General features: G+C 42.8%; 1 pseudogene across 1 annotated transcript; it reads right to left on the bottom strand.

Moving 5' to 3' along the window:
- Nucleotides 1–2674: 2674 nt before the first annotated feature.
- Nucleotides 2675–9651, bottom strand: LOC310754201 (annotated as a pseudogene). The gene is made up of 3 exons: nt 9223–9651; nt 3649–3709; nt 2675–2766 (listed from the first exon to the last, which is right to left on the bottom strand). The product of its transcript is annotated as an uncharacterized misc_RNA (transcript).
- Between the last annotated feature and the right edge of the window lie 10775 nt (nt 9652–20426).

Genomic DNA, 20426 nt, shown 5'->3' on the forward strand with positions numbered 1-20426 from the left:
GATATCTAGACTGCTGAGGGGGTTGGACTTGGTGACCCTCACAACTCCTTCCAACTCCAGAATTCTATGATTTGGTTTTTTGCTGATTATAATTTTTTGAATGATTTAAGTGTTTCTACTAATAATTCTATTGTGTCGTCCCCCCCCCCCGTAAACTGCTTTGTAGTTTTATGTTTCTCTTAACAATCAAGTGGTTACGAAATAAATGTTACAAAATAAAAATAAATAAATAGTTCTATCTGCCACTTCCTCCTTTCTGGAGTCATTCCATGGGTAATACCATGCAGTCAGAGATGGCCATACACCATAACTATATGATGATGCCACAGAGAGCGGGTTGGGCAGGGTGAGAGTGAATATATCGCAAGTACAAACGTTTCAGCAAAGAAGGCCAAAAGGCTTCAAGAAAATGAGAGCCGTTTTTCCATGCTGCTGAAAAATACTTTCTCTCTCACATGCAAAGTCTACTAGTTTTGTTTGAGTTCTAGTTACAATCCAATTTGGCTTGATTCTGTGTGTACATGAACTTTTAAACAGCCCCTTCTTTCCTGTCTGTATACAGACACGCTGAAGCTTTGTTCAATCCCATCACCAGAAATGAGGATTATCTGTCTATCCTGCAGTAATTATGATTCATCACTTCAATGTAGTTCAGTGTTAAATCAGGACAAGCTGTGAGTTAGTACATCTCTAATCTGCAGCTTCAGAACGTTATAAACAGCAGGTCACATCATGCATATGGATTATTCAAGAATCTGAATATTGTAGTTGCCTTTCAAACTGAGCTCATACTCATGTTTAGCTGGTGTTTAGATAAGAAAACTAGCGTAGCAAGACAGACAGCCCAATGTAAATTACCCCTTTTATCTGTTGTTACTTGATCTGCAATGCCAAATGTCCAGAGAAGAAAAAAGGTTTGCTGCTACAAAATCCTGAACAAATCTTGTATGAATGTCTATTTGTGCAATATGTATATGGCTACAGTCCTACTATAGAAGGAGCTCAAACGTAGGCCATTTACTCAAAAGTAAGTCCCACTGAGGGCTCACTCACGTAAGGGGATGACAGAGGACGAGATAGTTGGACAGTGTTCTCGAAGCTACCAACATGAGTCTGACCAAACTGTGGGAGGCAGTGGAATACAGGAGTGCCTGGTGTGCTCTGATCCATGGGGTCACAAAGAGTCGGACACGACTAAACGACTAAAAAAAAACATGCATACATACCAAGGAGAAAGTTCCATTGAAACCAGTGATTTTTGCCTAGTAGGACCAGTTTGTTAGCTATGTGTATCAAAGTCTGCTTGGCTTGGGAGGTCATAATATTCCCAAATGTCAACATGCAAGTGCAGCTCTAGTTTATTGTTTATTTATTTTATTAAAAAGTGTTTGTAATCCACCCTTCAGCTGAAGGTCCCAGGGTGGCCTTTTGCACAGTCCAAACCCAAAGCTAAATGATAAGATTAAAATGGTGTAAAACAAAATACAGAATTCAGTTACAAATAAAACCATCCATGGCAACAGAAATTCAGATGGCAAGTAGAAAAGTCAAATTGTTATTCTCGCTTTATTTTATAAAATGCCTGAAATTCCAGATGCTGCGCAATATTGAAAATGAGAATATGGAAGCTTGAAGCAACTAAACTAGACCCAATGCATGGAGGTTTCACTGGGTCTTACACTATTTAAAGAAGGGATCAAAGGTTCTTGGCTAAATATATGTTTTGCATGCAGATGGTTGCAAATACAACCTGTGGAACTTGGAATCCTGGTAAAACTCCCACCCACATTTTGATATTGTGTTATGTAATGTTTGATGCTTCATGGGTTGTGCAGAACTCATGTGGAACATCTGCTAAGGAAGCGTGGGACATGACTTACAAAGACAGCAGTGCGAGTTGTTACCCCTTCCTGATGCCCTCAGGTTCATCCTCCATTTTGCAGATGCTTAAAAACTTCATAGAAAGAGTCCTGTATTGATGGAAGTTCATGTGTTCCTATCTCCTTCAGTGATTGCGACCATCTCTCACTGGGGATGAACTCCAGAAGAGTCGCTATGTTATTCTGTGCTATCAGAATAACAGTCTTGAGAAACGTTGATGATTAACTGGTGGACTACAGCATGGGACTTCATAAGCAACGGTCAGCTCCATCAGAGACATCTGCCTATTGATTAATGTTTTAACTTTAAATAGTAAATAATGTGTAATTCCACTCCAGACAGCAATGATGATTTTCTGTGGCTTACAGTTTAATTCTTTTTATATATATATAAAAATCAAATACATTATCTGAGTTGTCTTAATCAGCTGTCTCACTAAAAGATAGGCAAAGAGGAGGAAGAAAGTGAACACAAGGGTGGAGCCAGGAGGACATCTAGAAAAACAAAGGCGACCACATCTGAAGACCACAAGTGTCACCCAGATGGCGGGCAGGGGAAGCAACAAAACAGTTTCAAGCCAATTAATTCTTGGTTGTAGCTCATATTGAGGTAGAAAACAAATTGCTTCCTTGACACAGTTTTTGTGTGTGTCTTGCAATGTATAAGAGGCTTATTAAGAGCTTGTCCTGAAGGAAAAATGGATTGTAAAATAGGATTTATATTTCCTGGAAATGTCTAGCAAGCATGGGTTAGTTAACATCACTAACTAACTGAGCTTCAGTTGGTTCTGTTGTTACTTGTGACATACTGAGAAAGAATGAGGAATACTTCCTAGGATATTTTCCTCACAAATATTCTGAACCACCAGATGCTGGAGAGGTATTTCTAAGGAGGCCCTTTCTTCAGCTACTAGTGAATAGAAGGGAAGGCCTGTGAGTTCCATGGCACTGATAAGTAGCTCAGTACATCTAATATACAGGTCAGTTATGCTGAACCTGTGTGGTGTAGAGGATAGAGGACCAAGGAGCAAGGACGCCCAGCCTTAAATCTGCATTCCTTTCAAGAAGTGACCTTGGGCCAGTTACTCTTTTGATGCTTCCAGACTATCTACCCTTTGAGTTTTCCTTCCAAATTGTTAAACGGAGATGTTGCGTTGAGCCCACACTTTCCACTACATTTTCCTTATTGCAAAAAAGTTTAATATTTTTGGGGAAGCAGGTTTGCTTAACTCTTCCATGGAAATGTGGAATTCAAGTGCTTAACTTTGGCTTGATCAGGCCCTAAATATGTGGTTTGTTCATAATTTTCACATACTATGGCCAAATATTGATAAATCTTATGAAGCCTGAAGGATGTCTTATTTTGATTTCAAAGTTCTGTTTCTCTTAACTTTAGGCTTGAATTGATGAGTTGCAGACCCAGAAACACATTCTGTTGTTTTGTCAAGCATGTGGCAATAATATTAGTACAACAAAACTTACATCATCAGAAAAGACAATTGATTTCTTACTGAGCAAGATTTATTAATGAGCACAACTGACAATGGAAGCATAATGGAAACAACTAAACGCCACATGTACTTGAAATGTTTAAAAGAGACACCATGTATAAATGTATGTATTTTACTAAGTTTGTAAGGTTACAAAAAATACACACACAGAAACCACGTGTTTCATGCAGTGGAGTCTGGTTCATTAGAGCAAATGGGGCACTGCCCCATCAACTTCAGTATGCCATCAGCTAGATGCCACCTGCCTTCATACTTACAACCAGCCAAAAGGGGTGACTCCAGCTGTCAACTTCCTCCTGCTTTGCCTCAGTACTGCCCCTTGTAGGTAGGAAGATGGGGGCAAAATTACAATAAGTTGCCCCCATCTGTCCTATGCTCTGGTGGCCTTTCTGCCTCGCCAGACTCAGTTGGTACCTGTGACTATTGGTTTCATGGTGGTTTATGACAGTGGGTTTCACCCAGTGTGCTGTGGCACCCTGGGGTACCTTGAATGATGGTCAGGGGTGCAGCAGGCAACACTGGCCTCTGTCCCTCTTTCCTTCCCTCCCTCCTCTAATGCCCTCTCATATCTCTGCTTCCCAAAGGCTTGCACAGCTGTTTCTTGCAGCAACCCTGCTGCCGCCACTGCTGCCTCCCAAGGTAAGATGCTGGCCTCACATTCACCTTTGGCCAGTCTCTGTTGGGCCACTAAGGCTGGGGGCATCCTCTGCCCAGGCCCCTGTGGGGTGGCGTGAGGTGGCACCTTTCTTTGGGGCGGCAGCAGCAACTGCCCGGAGTATTCCCAAGGAGAGGGGAGAGGAGAGGAGGCTGAGGGAACACTCCACAAGGGAGGGGGTTCGAAAAAGGGTGAGAGGCTGCCAGCTCTGCAAGCCAGGGGTGACATAACTGGGCTCCTGAGCCTCACAGGGGTGCCGCAGAAAGAAGGTAGTTGGTCAAGGGAGCCGTGGACTCAAAAACCTCTGGTATCTGATACAGTAATATCAAAATGAGCATAAAACAACCCAAAGGAAACAAAAAAATGGCAAAAATGTAAAATAGTAGTAGTAGTAAAGTAAAGGTAAAGGGACCCCTGACCATTAGGTCCAGTCGTGGCCGACTCTGGGGTTGCGGCGCTCATCTCGCTTTATTGGCTGAGGGAGCCAGCGTACAGCTTCTGGGTCATGTGGCCAGCATGACTACGCCGCTTCTGGCTAACCATAGCAGCACACAGAAACACCGTTTACCTTCCCACCGGAGCGGTACCTATTTATCTACTTGCACTTGACGTGCTTTCGAACTGCTAGGTTGGCAGGAGCAGGGACCGAGCAACGGGAGCTCACCCCATTGCGGAGATTCGAACCACCGACCTTCGAATTGGCAAGTCCTAGGCTCTGTGGTTTAACTCACAGCGCCACCCGCGTCCCAGTAGCAAAACAGAAACAAAAATTTCTTAACTAAGGAGGGGCAAATCAGTCTGGGTGGAATTCAGCATTCTGCTCAGATGATGGTTCAAACAATGCCAGAATTTCTGCTTGGTGGATGGAATGATCTCTCCTCCCCTCTCCTCTTGTGTTGTTCTGAGTCCACCACATCATCCCAAGGAGATTTGGAAAAGGTGGAAGGGAGGGCAGGGAGAAGGAAGGGGGGAATCCTACTGCACTGAAAGGACTTGCTGTGCTGGCTTCTGCTAGTGCAAGAACTTGGAGCTGTCATTCTGATGGGGAAGTCCTATGGACTGCTCTCATGTTCTGCTCTCAATTTGTTTTTCATTTAGCTGTTGACTACGGTGCGGGGGGGACCCCATTTGGGCTACAATTGTATTTACAGGCTTTAATGAAGAGGCAGGTGAGAATGAGTTTAGTTGCATGACCATACACATACACTGCAGGAAGTGGAAGATCTCTGAATAATCTACCTGCTGATTCTGTTTTCTGTGTCTGTTTCAGCAAAAGTTTCCGTCTCCATAAAACGGAGAGGAAGAACAAAACATGAGTTTGTCTGTGTACGTATGGAGGAAACCGTGCCTGCTCACCATTCCAATCAAATCATGAAGAGACAATTGCTTCCATGTTTATTCTGTGGTGGTCACAGCAGGAAAGCTCATTAAAGTTTAACTGAGAACCTGTTTTGTTCCTGTCTGGGCAAGCCACAGTAATATATCAATAAATCACAACATGGTTCTGGAAAAGATCTCAAGATCTTAAATGCGCTTTCTAATGACATCACAAATATCAAGTCCAAAATATTTAGAGCATTCTGCAATTGGGAGCTTTGCTCATAGTAGAAAGAGAAAAAAGGTAAACATAAGGGCTGAGTCCATGTAGTCTTTTATCACTCATTAACCATCCTCCTCTCCCTTGTATGAATCAGTGGGGCTTTGACCAAGGAGCCATTTGTGGACCATGTCCCACCTCTTGCCTTCCATTCAACATCATAGTTGCATTGACCCCCAAGGCTCTGTGTCCAGTGTAGCTAAACCAGTCGTGCTTCCCTAAATCCACCTCTGCAGGAGCTTCTATATCAGAGTGCTGCATGTTCCTAGCACTAGCGGCAGGAAGAGTGGTCTTGTTTTGGGCTCCCGGTAAACAACTCTTTAGCTTGCTTGTCTTCCCTGGCTTCTGTGTGGTTATGTCCCCATGCCAAGCAATCTGTTGGATTTCCCTTACCTATCCTGGCTTTAATGCTTCCCAAAAGCTTACTGTTTCTCCTGGTAACTGTTTTGGTGCCTTCAGTTTTTAGCAAAACTTATCACCTCCTGCCAGTGTGATACCAGAAAACCAGGTAACATGACTGTCTTAGTGCCACACACATAGCTGATCAGATTTGGCAAGGTAAGGTAATCTCTGCAGGTGAACGATTTCCCACATTTTCAAATACAGTGGTACCTCGGGTTACAGACACTTCAGGTTACAGACACTTCAGGTTATAGACTCCGCCAACCCAGAAATCGTACCTCGGGTTAAGAACTATGCTTCAGGATGAGAACAGAAATCGCATGGCGGTGGCGTGGTGGCAGTGGGAGGCCCCATTAGCTAAAGTGGCACCTTAGGTTAAGAACAGTTTCAGGTTAAGAATGGACCTCCAGAATGAATTAAGTTCTTAACCCGAGGTACCACTGTATGTCAAATGTTTTCCACGACAGAGAATTTGAACAGCTTTTTAGTTTTCGGAGGAAAAGGGTGTTATTTTCCAAAATGTACCGACAGCTAAAACAAACGTGTTACAGGTGATATGTGATGTTGATGGCTGTGTACACACTGTACCTTTAAAGCACATTCTTCTCCTCAAAGAATTCTGGGCACTGTAGTTTACCCCTCACAGAGTTACAATTCCCAGCAGCCCTTAACAAACTACAGTGTCGAAAATTCTTTGAGGGGAAGAATGTGCTTTGCATGTGCTTTAATGGTATAGTGCTTTAAAGGTATACTGCTTAAAAACTATGTTATTATGCAGCATATAAATTACTAAAATAGCAAATAAATGTGGAATGGGAAAAGGGATTGGAGAAAGGGATTGACTGTCCTTCCCCCCACTTCTTCCCCAATGAAATTAGCAGTCCTCCTCAGCTGCTTTGAAGTAAAGAAAAACATCTGGTTTTGCCCTCAGCGGAAACAAAACTTTATTATAATGTAATACCATTGTACACAGATACACAGAACTCTAGAGAGGGATGTGGAAAACAGCAATGCCCATTGGTTTAAATGTAAATATTAACAAATATATCTAATTATTTCTCAGTGCTATTATACCCATGGGAAGATCAGAAAGAAGTTGAATTTAGGGATGGTCAATCACTCTACTGAAAGAGCTTCAAGTGATCTTATGAAAGACTAAAAAAGGAATATAGAAATAGGAAATATGACTTATTTAATGATGACAACATCTATTTCAGGAAGATGTTTGGGCCACTATGAGTGCAATGAGTGAAATTTAAAAAGGTTAAAGTGAATTTTTTTTTCCTGGACATGATGGATTTAATTTTATTAACTTCTGTAATTTAGCTTGTTTAATAGAAATCTTAAAATGCTCCACAATAAAGCTTACACACCAAGGAACCCTATTTTTATTAAATCCTAGTAAATGTCAAAATCAAGTTACCAGATTAATATCATTAATATCCAGGCAAATAGTAAAAATTGCCCAGTCCTCCTGCCCTAAACTATTTAGCTTTAATTTAAGTATTTGTTAAGTATTGTGGTGAAGGAAGATTTGTTTTCTTAAAAACTCTTGTTTCTTTCCAGTGAAAGTTGCAGTCACCCTCTAGCGTTGTTTGCTAGAATAGCTTCTAATAAAACTCCGGTACTTCTGAGAGTCCACAACTGTGGGAATCCACATTTGTAACTTAACTTTTCCTCCAGGCTTTTATATGGATTGAGACTGCATTAAAGAGAATTAACCACATAGCTCTCTGAGGTGTTTTTTGTTTTGTTTTGGGGGCAGGGTTAGTCTGTATGCCTGAGTTCCTTTTAATTCCTGGATGTTGTTGTTGCTTCTGTCCATGGAGCAGAATGACCATGGTTTCTATACCACAACAGATGGAGACAGGGTTCATTTCAGAGCAGGCTGGTCCACCTATGTCTGTGAATGTAGGGCTATGATTCAGAGGGGTTCCAGAATATGGGTGTATGGGAAATATGGCAGAAGACATATGATGATCATGAGGAAATCGTGGCATTTCAACAGGCTATCTCTCTGAGGTCTTAGGCTTATGAACCTGAAAATGCTTAGCTAATACAGTGGTACCTCGGGTTAAGTACTTAATTCGTTCCAGAGGTCCGTTCTTAACCTGAAACTGTTCTTAACCTGAAGCACCACTTTAGCTAATGGGGCCTCCTGCTGCCGCCGCACCACCGGAACACGATTTCTGTTCTCATCCTGAAGCTAAGTTCTTAACCCGAGGTACTATTTCTGGGTTAGTGGAGTCTGCAACCTGAAGCGTATGTAACCTGAAGCGTATGTAACCTGAAGCGTATGTAACCCGAGGTACCACTGTAACAGAATCCTTCTAGCCTGCATCTTACATGAGGAGTTAATTGTGTAGAAAAGTATGACGTCATGAGAAAGGGCTGTGGTCTTACGCTAAGACCACAGCGTGGGAAAGTACAGATGTAAGGGTGGTGGGCTTCCCATAAAGGCCATCAAGATAAGGCCCTGGATAGCTGCCCAGGCATCACTGAGGCACGAGGTTAGCACAGGAGTAATGAGCCATCACCTTTGGCCACCGGCCAGTCCTTTGAAGTCACCGACCAATGTTGCAGTCAACAACCAGGAGAGTGGAAATATTTTGGTGACTTCCTCTTGAGACTTCAGAAGTATATAAACTCAGCAATGCACCCTGCTTAGTTGGAGATCCCAATGCCAGTCATAGACTGAAGGAGTGGGAGGGTGTGCTGCTGCTCTGGAGGAACTTTAGATGGCTATTTTTTTTAATGCTTTGCTCTTGCAGTCTTGTTTGGCAAATAAAGTACAGTGGTACCTGGGGTAACATACGCTTCAGGTTACATACGCTTCAGGTTACAGACTCCGCTAACCCAGAAATAGTACCTCGGGTTAAGAACTTTGCTTCAGGATGAGAACAGAAATCATGCTCTGGTGGCGCGGCAGCAGCAGGAGGCCCCATTAGCTAAAGTGGTGCTTCAGGTTAAGAACAGTTTCAGGTTAAGAACAGACCTCCGGAACGAATTAAGTACGTAACCAGAGGTACCACTGTATCAAGTTGGTGTCTCTTTTATTGCCTACCTGAATAATAATAATAATAATAATAATAATAATAATAATAATAATAAGAAGCCCCTTGACAAGACAACAGGCCTCTCTTGTCCACTAAGAGCCTGTGGAGACAAAATGCTCACCTGTATTGGAGCAGAAGCCACTGAAGGAGCCAAAGAGCTACCAGCAGAAAACTTGTGACTTTGGACATTTCAAAGGACCAGATAGCACCTCTAATATAAGGCGTGGGGGGGGGGGGATTCAGTTGGAGAGATGGCATGTTTAGCAGCACCCTGTTTGCTGAGTGGAGAGGAAAATCTACCGAAGATAAGCATAGCAAAGAACATCTTCTGTAGAGGAACATTGTGAGGGTCTTATACCACTCAGGTGGATATTTGACACCCACATTTATTACACATATCTTAACATCCCCCTGCTTCTGCATATCAGCTTCTGAGTTCCATTGGAGGATCAAGAAGAGGCAAAGTTCTGCTGTGCATCTGGAGCTCAATGAGGGAGCTCTGGTCGCAGAGCATAAGAAAGGACTGAGTTGCATCTGGCTCTCTTTACTGATTAAAATCTGCAAAGATAAAAATCTGCAAAGACAAATAGGAGTCAGGCTGCCCAGGGAACCAGCAATGTAGACAGAATGGTGGAGGCCACTTCATATTGTTCAATGAGAGAAACAATGCCTCACTTTGCCCACTTTTGCTGATGGCCCTGCCTACAATGGCATGTGGCCCCCCCAAATGTTGCCCAGAGGAGAATGTAGCCCTCAGGCTGAAAAACATATCCCATCCCTGAACTAAACTATACTTTCTATTCCCAAAGGGTTCCAGATAGCTAAATGCATAGAAGTTCAAAGCAGAGAACACAGGGACTCCTCTACCACCTCTTCCCCAATGGGGTCACTGTAATGTCTGTGTAGGCCTACACTGGCATCTAGGCAGGTCAGGAGAGCCTTTTGACTCAGTGGATGGTGCTTTTCACACCTGCTATACTGAATGTCTTTTGAGCATTGTTGATGTGCTACTGGAAAATGTACGAAGATGATAGTTGGTACTGACACAAAAGCAGCATAGTAGCCACCATCTTACAAGGACTATATGCGCTGCGGTCTAAACCATTGAGCCTCTTGCGCTTGCTGATCGGAAGGTCAGCAGTTCGATCCCCGTGACGGGGTGAGCTCCCATTGCTCTGTCCCAGCTTCTGCCAACCTAGCAGTTTGAAAGCATGCCAGTGCAAGTAGATAAATAGGTACCACTGCAGTGAGAAGGTAAACGGCAGCTCTGTGCATTCTGGTTTCCATCACAGTGTTCTGTTGTGCCAGAAGCAGTTTAGCCATGCTGGTCACATGACCAGGAAAGCGATCTGTTGGAGAGCGACTTTTCCCCTTTCTCCCCCCAAAAAGCCCAGCAAGAACCTCTGAACAACTTTGACCTGAACCCCTAAAAAAGGGACTTTCCTACCTAAAGAAAGCTCAACAGCTTTGACCTGAATCCTCCCAAAGGGTAGATCACTGCCAGTTTTTTATTCTCTCTTAGGAGTTGGCCATCCCTGGACTATAGGATCAGACTACATTTTCCTTGTATTTTACACTGTGTTTGTGATTAAATTTTCCCTACACAGGAATTTCCATGGTGGAATAGCAGCACATTTAATATTCTCCATTGAACTTATTCTCACATAGACCAGGTGAAGGAATAATTCTGAAAGAATAATTAAATGTGCTGCTATACATAAATCACACAGTAGACATTTACAGGTCATAAAAGGGGGGATCAGCCTGTATGTAAATTTTCATCCAGGCTGACAGCTCATTAGAGAATGTTGCTTTTACAGCTCAGCACAGATGAAACTGATTGCCCCTTTAATTTGAATACAGGGAAATGAAAGGGTTTGTGGAAGGAAGGAGGATATAGGTCAAGTGCATCAGGAAGATGCCAAGCTGTCTGCCCCAGCAACTGCATAATATTTGCTACTCTTTGAAAGAGCATAACACACTTTTTAACTACTTTCGTGGAAAATTATTATAGTCCCAGAAGAGGAATCTTTCAATTAAATCCCAATAACTCTCTTTGCTACAAATTAGAAACGCTGTAAAATGTTAATAAGAAAACTTATTCCACTTACATGGCTACATCCAATATTTTACAGCAATGCCAGATTTATATGACCCGTAGTGTAATTACACTAAGTGAGTGGTGCTTTGAATGCCCTATAGATAAGGCTTTACCCTTGGTCAATGGAGAAAGCAGCTTGAACATACTGAGCTCTCGGCTCAAAAGAACAATGTTCTGTAATTCAAGACATCCAGCGGGTGTGGATAGGGCACATTAGCTTCCATGTCCAATGATGTCCAAGGAAGTGTTGCATTCAACCATCTTTAAATTCTAACTGTTCAGCAGGCTGAAGGCAAACATATAGGAGTGGGAGAGGCACATCCACTGTTTCATCTTTGACAACTATAGAACTATGTACCACCCTTCACTTTCAGGGTGGTTTACAGTATAAAACAGAAAATACGTAACACAATAACAAAAACCTCACCCGTCCCACAAAAATATGTTTCTGATTGCACTCCAAAATGGAGGAGAGAACATAAACTCCCCAAGGAAGATGTAAGAGCTATTGTCAGGAATGAGCCAGCTCCAAGCGAAGGTTTGCAGCCAACTGCAGAAAGCAGCTAGGAGATGAGAAGCTTTGATGTTAGGCAGAGGAGAGCCAGCAGCTGCAGACTTCGGTTCTTCCTGACCTTGAGGGGAAGGCTAATAAGGCAGTAGCTGAGAGCAGGCTAGAACACAACCAAAGCTCGCTGGAAGCACAAACAGGTGCAAACATACTCAGAGACAGCCTCTCCGAACGGGAAGAGGTTGGAGCTGATCTACTAAGTCCGAAGAGTCAGCGAATGGGAGGGCTGCTAGATAGGAAGCAAAACAAGAGACATAAGGGTCGTAAGTTCAATATCTTCTGTCAACGCCGGAAGGAGTTTCCAGAAGGGTAATCTTGAGTAATGATGTTGGAGGCTTTGTTAGAGCCCACTGGAGCTATCTGTTTGTTTTTGCAGTAAATCCCCCTTTTTAATTATCTACGCTTACTGTGTTATCAAGCTGGGAACCTGCACTCCTGACAGCTATCATGTAGAAACCAGAGCACTTTGTCCCTTTTCAGCCCTTTTATTTTCACTGGGGAGTGTATGTCAAACCTCTGGAGCTCTCCTCCATTCCAGATGCAAGGTGTGTAGAACTAGACCAGGGGTGGGGATACATCTGACCCACAGGCTTAATTAGGCCCATCAGACTCCCCATTTAGCCCACAAGTCCATTTGGCCAAGACATGCCCAAATCAGGTATGTTGTAGCTAAATTGTGGCTGGGACAATAAGGGGTTGGCAGGCATCAATCAACTGATTGGTGGTACTTGCTAGGCTCTGTGCTTAGTACGCCAGTGGCTATTGCACAGATCCCTCCATGATGCTATGAAGCCGCAACAGTCAGCTGATTGTCAAAGCTTCAACGTGCTACTGGACAAAAATGGGTCATGTGATTGGAAGGTGGCCAGTCATGCTCACTTGAAACCTTGAAAACTATTTAAAAGCAGCAACACAATATCAAGAAAAAAGTACTAATTTGGCACCAGGAAGTTATCAGGGTTTGCTGGCCATATCAACAAAAAAGGTCTTTTTGACAGCCATCACTCATCTGACAGCAGACAACACTATCAATGGCAAAAAGTATTATGAAAAAATGCCTTGCTGTGCAATCTCAACCATATCTGCTCAGAAGAAAGTCCTGTTGAATTCAACCCCAGGTAAGTGTGGCTAGGATTGCAACCATGAACTATTAAGTATTATTTAGTCATTACTTAGCAACAAGTGAATTGCGGCTGGTTTCTCCATTGCTTTGCAAACAGTGAGAATGATATAAAGAGGGTCTGCTGTAGGAAAACACATCTGCTCCAAACACTCTAGGAATCACTGCAGAAAGGAACTCACCCCGTACCACAAAGCTCTGATGGGATGCACCATATGTCCTAGTTATCCACTCAAATTGCAACAAGAAAGATAATAATGCCAGCATGAAATATTTTCATGTCCCTTTAATGCTAATTAACACATCTGTCTTTAAACTGTGCCCAGGGATTGCCTCACATTCTCTGCTTTCAGATGCAGCTTTCAGTAATTAAAATGGTAATCAGAATGAAAGCCTTTATTGTTTCCAGTGGAGTGACTTTGCCCTACTAGTTCTATGCTGTTCTGAGGCTTTGATCTGCTCATATGTTCTGCCCCTGGACACTGACCTCAGACTTAATGTGATGAAGTTACTGTGAAAACCTTGATGTGTTCTTTGTGGGAACTTAAAAAGCAGTTATTTTCATGGCATAACAGGGGGCAATCTAGATCCTAATTCTGGGCACATATCTGCATCTTCAAACCACATATGCACTTATCTACAAACCTAAGAAATTAAACTGAATAATTCTATGAATTTCCTCTTGCTGCACATCCATTGTAACCTCCTGCTAAGATACACGGGAGAGCTGAGATGTTTTCAGCTTTAAAAAAATCTAAAAAAATCTACCTAGGTCAATAACTTTTCAGCTAACATTCAAAGATTGATTTCTTCCTTGGGTTTCAAATCTTTTTCTTGGGATCATTTATTTGTCCTTTATGCCTGATGTGGAATGAAAATGATGATGTTTAAATGTGTGATATGCCACTAGGGTGTCATTGACTGTCTAGATCAGTGGTTCTCAACCTGTGGGTCCCCAGATGTTGTTGGACTACAACTCCCATCAGCCCTGAGCTCTGGCCTTGCTAGCTAGGGGTGATGGGAGCTGTAGTTCAAGAACATCTGGGGACCCACAGGTTGAGAAAGGCTGGTCTAGATGCTGAGTAGCAGTGGGAGGCACCAGCTGAGCAGCCCCCAAGGGAGGAAGGCTTAGAGCCAGGAGACTGGTGGTGGGATGATGATGAGTGGGTACCACATCTTGCCTTTTTGGCTGAAGCTTCCCCATCCCTGATATAAATGGCACATAGCTAGCAGCAGCATCCATAATTTCTATCTTAACCTGTTTTATTTTTTAAACCAAAACCAGAAAATGATCAAACATATGTGATAATTGGAGTATATTTATTTCCTTCCCCATAGTATTTAATTTGTGTTCTCTAATTCAGAGATTTATTGGGGATGGTCACATTTGGGTGGGTATCATACCCACATCATTCCTGTCTTATTGAGACACCCCCCCACCTGTTTCTATAGAAGGCAGTTCTAGTTAATTGGGTTATATGTTTTTTTAAATAAAACATTAACAAATGTAAGATAATGGTTTGTAACTTGCTTTAGAGGGGGTTGTTGCCTTGAAAAGCAGCATAAAAATATTGATGTAGGTAAATAAAGTAAGACAACAGATCCATGTATCCCTCTTTTGATCTCTCAAGGGGTATGAAGTCTTAAGCTTGTATTTGTGTTCTGGAAACCTGTCTCCAAAGCTACAGGGGTTGTTCCACATTCATTTCCCAGTTGTGTCTTCAAGCTGCATACATTTACCTTTGAGGCATGGGGATGGGGTTACAGAATCCACAGGAGTCTTCTCTTTTCTAAACAGTCCTGTTTGAAGTAGACTACTGGTCCAGTGCTTCCAAGAGGGAAAATGTTGCAAACTTAACAACTTGCACTCAGAGTAAAGAAGAAAATATAAAGTGACGGAAAAACTGCTTTGACTTTGATCACTGCCTGTTACGCAAAGTCAACACACACATCCCAAAGCAAGGGGGTGAGGGGAAACAATAATGTCAGCTGACTTTCTTTGTCATCTATCATGATCAAAAGATGCTCACTTGGCTCACTTTTGTGGCACACTTTTTTTTATTTCTTATTTTAGCTTTTTTCCAGATGACTGGGAAAAAGGAGATAATATTCAGTTATTTGACTTTTCTAAATTTTGTTTGCTACTGAATGTGCTCTTTTAACCAAAGTACAATTTATGCCCCACCACCAATGGCAATATTTCCCCCCCATTTTTAAAAAAACATTGCATGCATGGGGGGGGAGAAGTTACTGAATTTGAAAATTTAAGTTACATTTTCTCTGTGATTACATTCTCTGTTTTTAGGTACCAGACAAAAACCTTTCTTTTGACCCTGGCTTTCGGCCTGTCATTTAGAGGGCATTGGGCATACTGGTGGCCTATTTTAGCGGGGTGGGTTGTGTTAGACCTGCAGTTTGTAAACATGTTGTATATATGATATGGAGACTGCAACCTCCCAATGACATCTACCCTTCGGAATTCCCCTTCCCTCAAGAATACTAAACACCTACTGAATACCTTGTTCATTCAACAGGCCATTTAAGTTGAAAACTCTCCCAGTCTGCATCTGCATTGGAATTGTTTTTAAGATTTTTTTTACTGTGCTATCACTTGCTGCCTTGGGCTCCTTTAGATGGAAGGATGGGATGTTTACATTGAATAATAAATTCAATGTAAGTACTTTTTGCCAAGCAGGGTGATCCAGTAGTCCTACTCGGTTAGGCAGCCATGACTCCAGAGCTGACACTGGTGTAACATAGCCACCATCCGTAATCTTGTAACAAAATATAGCAACAGTGACAGGCAGTCCTCCAAGCATCCCTGGTAACTTTGTCACCATTCAGCAATCAACATGTTACTTCATAACCATCCAAAATAGCAGTGCATAGAAGTCACCAACCAATGCATGGCAATGGCCAAGCTGGCTCCATGATGTCACCCGATGCAAGGTATAGTGCATCACCTAAACTTGTAGCCCAAGAAAGAGACCCTTTTGCATGTGCTTCATAATGCTGTGGATAGACAGAGAACCCATAGGCTGTAGCACACCATTTCCATAATGCAGCACACAACACATTAATTTTGCTACCTATGAGTGGCTATGAGTGGCTATAAGGGACGTGGCTGGCACTGTGGGTTAAACCACAGAGCCTAGGACTTGCCGATCAGAAGGTCAGCGGTTCGAATCCCCGTGACGGGGTGAGCTCCCGTTGCTTGGTCCCTGCTCCTGCCAACCTAGCAGTTGGAAAGCACGTCAAAATGCAAGTAGATAAACAGGTACTGCTCCGGTGGGAAGGTAAACGGTGTTTCCATGTGCTGCTCTGGTTCACCAGAAGCAGCTTAGTCATGCTGGCCACATGACCTGTAAGCTGTACGCCAGCTCCCTTGGCCAATAAAGTGAGATGAGCGCTGAAACCCCAGAGTCGGTCACGACTGGACCTAATGGTCAGGGGTCCCTTTACCTTTTACGAGTGGCTAAATAGCTTTTTGCAAGGAAGAGGGAGGTATGGGGCACGCGACTGCCCACACCATTCCACTCATTGGACAATATCACACTCAGTTATCAACTCAACAGACTATTTTATAGCACCATCTGTTTATTACAACAGAAGAAAGCCATAAATAGTATATAGCTAAATTGATAGGACCTTTACTGCCATCTTCTGGCAGATGTATATAAAAAATAAAGCAAGCATACTCAGTGGATATGATAAACTCCCACCCAGAAACTTATATCCCCACTGTGGAAGGACATGTGGATCCAGAAGTGGCCTCCACAGTCACCTATGGACTCACTGTTAAGACCGTGTTCATGGAATATAATCTTACTTGGCTACAAGTGATCACCAAAGAAGACGAAGACAACATAATTCCTATACAAGCAATGAGTGCTGTCACCACAACAGAAACAAGATTGCTGGAGCAGGTTAGTCATTATAGGGATATTCCTGGCTCCATCATAAGAATGTATTGTCACCGCTATGAGGTAACAGAGTCTATCAGTGAATAGCAGAAATTAATAAATGGTAGGATTTTGATTATTTGTTGTAAGAAGGGATAATACAGCAGAGGAATTCCTGGACTAACCTATGCAAAAAGACCTGGATGAGCTATGACCATTAAGAAACAATAGAGGGCCATTAAGAGCCATTGGCAATGCAAGAAAACTCTCCTTCCTTCCCTGCCCTGAGGTGTGAACAGAGACAGGATATTTGGAAGGTTGGTAGGGTAATGGGGTATGATGTCACTGGAAGGGTTTGGTGCCTTTGGCTTGCAACAGCTGAAAAAAAAGGACAGAATGATTTTGGATGGCTGTTGAAGGCTGGCTGGGAGAGATGCCCTGGAAAGTCAGGTGCTGCACTGCTGTGGAGAACAAGCCCCTCTTGAGATGAGCATGCTGTAAGATCTGGACTCTCTGTATGTAGACTAAAGGTGTGTTGTTGTTGTTAGTCGTTTAGTCGTGTCCGACTCTTCATGACCCCATGGACCAGAGCACGCCAGGCACTCCTGTCTTCCACTGCCTCCCACAGTTTGGTCAAACTCATGTTGGTAGCTTCGAGAACACTGTCCAATCATCTCGTCCTCAGTTGTCCCCTTCTCCTTGTGCCCTCCATCTTCCCCAACACCAGGGTCTTTTCCAGGGAGTCTTCTCTTCTCATGAGGTGGCCAAAGTATTTGACCAAAGTATTTGACCAAATGTGATCCACCTGGAGCAGGAACCGGCAAGCCACTCCAGTATCCCTACCAAGAAAACTCCATGGACAAAGACAAAGACTAAAGGTGTAAATATGTGTAATTAAACCATATTTCTAAAGGCACGACAGTCTCCACTGTGTCCGAATTATCACAGGAACACAGACCCTCGGTGAGCACCTGGAACTTCCTGGAATCTTGTCACAGCTTGTTAGAGATTGGTGGTGGCTTCCAACTTTTGTAACCGTAAGAAGCACTTGCAGTAGCCTTACACAGAGTCCGAGCATTGGGCATATTTTCTCCCTTTTCTGTCTTATTTCTGGGCCAGCAGAAGTCTGCTTTCTATGAGTTCCTTTATGTGAACGTCCCGAAGGTGTCTTATACATGGCATTGCCTAAGTGGATTGCCCCCTAGGCCACATAAAGAACCAGAATGTAGACATCTCTGAATCTGCATTAAACAAAAGATGCTTTGAAAGAAAGAGTTTGAGGCTAAAGGTTATTATCTTTATAATATTTTTTTAAAATAATTTTTATCCCGTATTCCCGGAGTGGCCATCCAGATTACTAAAAACAAAAATGATAGTCCCTGACCCCAGGAGATAGTAAGCAATTGCATGTACAAGTTTTTAGTTACAAAAATAAGGAACAGAGAATAAAAAAGAAGAGCTTACCAGAGACATCTCACCAAAGTAGTGGCAATGCCCCTAGACTAGTGTGATGGTTGAAGCAGAATGTCATCTGCAATGGGCAGGCTGTTGTTTCAAGTCCAGGGGAATGTCAGTCACCCAGCAGAGCTAAAAACAGCCCTGCAGGGATGAACTCCTACCTCAACACAAACACATAATTAACAGCACGTTCAAAACACAGGAATGAACACACACACACACACACACACACACACACACACACATGGCCACAAAGTTCCCTGAGGAACCTGGCTCAGGCATTCATTCTCTCCCTCCCTCCCCTCTCACACACAGAGTTTTACTGCCAGTGATGCATGAGGGGCCAAGCAGGCAGTTCCCAATCCCTTTGCCTTGAAAGAAAGAAAGAAAGAGAAAAAGAACAAAGAATGGAAGCAAAAACTGGCCTTTGTAGTTCAAAGCACCCTGCAATTGCATGAGCAAGAGGCCAGAAAACACCACACTGTATCTTCTTCCCCATTCTGCAAAAAGGGGAGGGGGAAACTGCAGAAAGGGAAAAAAGAAGAGGGGAATAGAAGGAGTTGTCTCAGTGGTCCAGACTCCCGAACAACTGACAACCCAGTAAGCAAGAGGCTGGCCCCCTGGCAAGAGGAAGGAAAAGGTCCCACATGAAAAGTGACTGAGAAACTTTTTTTAAAAAAACTACAACAACCCATCACTCCAACAATAAAAATCAAATGAAAATCAAATAAACAACCAATTGTTTTAAAACGTTTTTAACATTGCATTTCATTGTTAGAACCCAGCCAGGGACTGTAGGGTGAAAGGTGGAACAATAACAACAATAATAATTTAATAGGAGCAGCAGCAGAACTGAAAAGTCATGTGGCAGGGGGTCAGACAAGGTGGCTGGGAAGGAAGGACCTAAATTCCTCTTTCTACTTCACTACTCATTCAGGTCCCTCCCCCTGCCCCCACAGCAGGAAGCTCTTTCTCTGCTTTCTCTCCTCTCTGCCAGGGTCCCTTAGGAATGAATCTGTTCTCATCCCTCTGCTATTTCCCCCCCCCCCTCTCTCCACACTGTCCCTGAGTGACCTCCGTGAATTTCGTGGCTTACAGAACCACCTCTTCATGGTTCTGTAGGCCACCAGATCCTGCTCTACTTCTCAGCTTTCCCTTTCCATATTATTATTATTACTTATTGAATTCATTAGTCACTTTATCTTGTTCAGGGCAACCCAAAGCGATTTACAACTGATATAGTAACCTCCCTATAATAACCTCACATCTCTAACTTGCCTGTCTGGAGATTTTTACTTGGATCATAAAAGCATCAAACTCAATATGATCAAAACTTCTCATTCTCCCTTCCTCTCCTATTCTCTAAAGATCCATCCCTGTTACCACCCATGTCACCAGGCATGAAGCTTCTCTCTCCTGCTTCCCCTGAGTATTCATTCCATCACCATTGTGCAACATCCCTCTATTCTTTGGTGATCACTTGCATCCGAGTAAGATTGTCTTCCATGTAATGAATTGAAGAAAATGTTTAAAATGACATTTGTAAAGAAACCAGAAGCATTTTTGTTAGGGATTGTAGGACAAGACCTACCAAGGAAAACAAAGAACTTATTCATGTATGCTACAACAGCGGCAAGAGTCTTGATAGCACAAGGATGGAAGAACGAGGAAACCCCGACAAAGGAACAGTGGCAAGAAAAATGGATGAACTATGCAGAATTGGCTAAACTGACATACAAACTGCGAGATAAGGACAACTGTGACTTCAAAGAAGAATGGGAACTTTTTACAAAGTACTTAAAAAGACAACAAAATGAATTGGACTCCTTGGCAGGTTTTGAATAAACATACACAAATTTATTGATTGATAACATGGTAGATAGATAATACAAGGATTGAAATAATTTTATAATATGCAGAGAATAACGTGTGCTGAGAAATCAGAGAGAGGAGCTGAGGGAAGTCTCAGCGAGAGGAGGGTTTGATGGGGAATGGGAAAAAAAGGGGGGGGGAAATAATGAATATGATGTTTTGCTATTGTTATGTTGAAATTGTTAATATATTTTTTTTGCAAGGGGGAAAAAAGATTGTCTTCCATGAACACAGTCTTAGAGGTGTGTCTGTAAGTGACTGTGGAAGCCAATTCTAGATCCATGCATCCTTCCACAGTGGGGAC

The sequence above is a fragment of the Podarcis filfolensis genome (genome assembly GCF_964270895.1).
Source record: "Podarcis filfolensis genome assembly, chromosome: 2".
Classification (NCBI taxonomy): Eukaryota; Metazoa; Chordata; class Lepidosauria; order Squamata; family Lacertidae; genus Podarcis; species Podarcis filfolensis.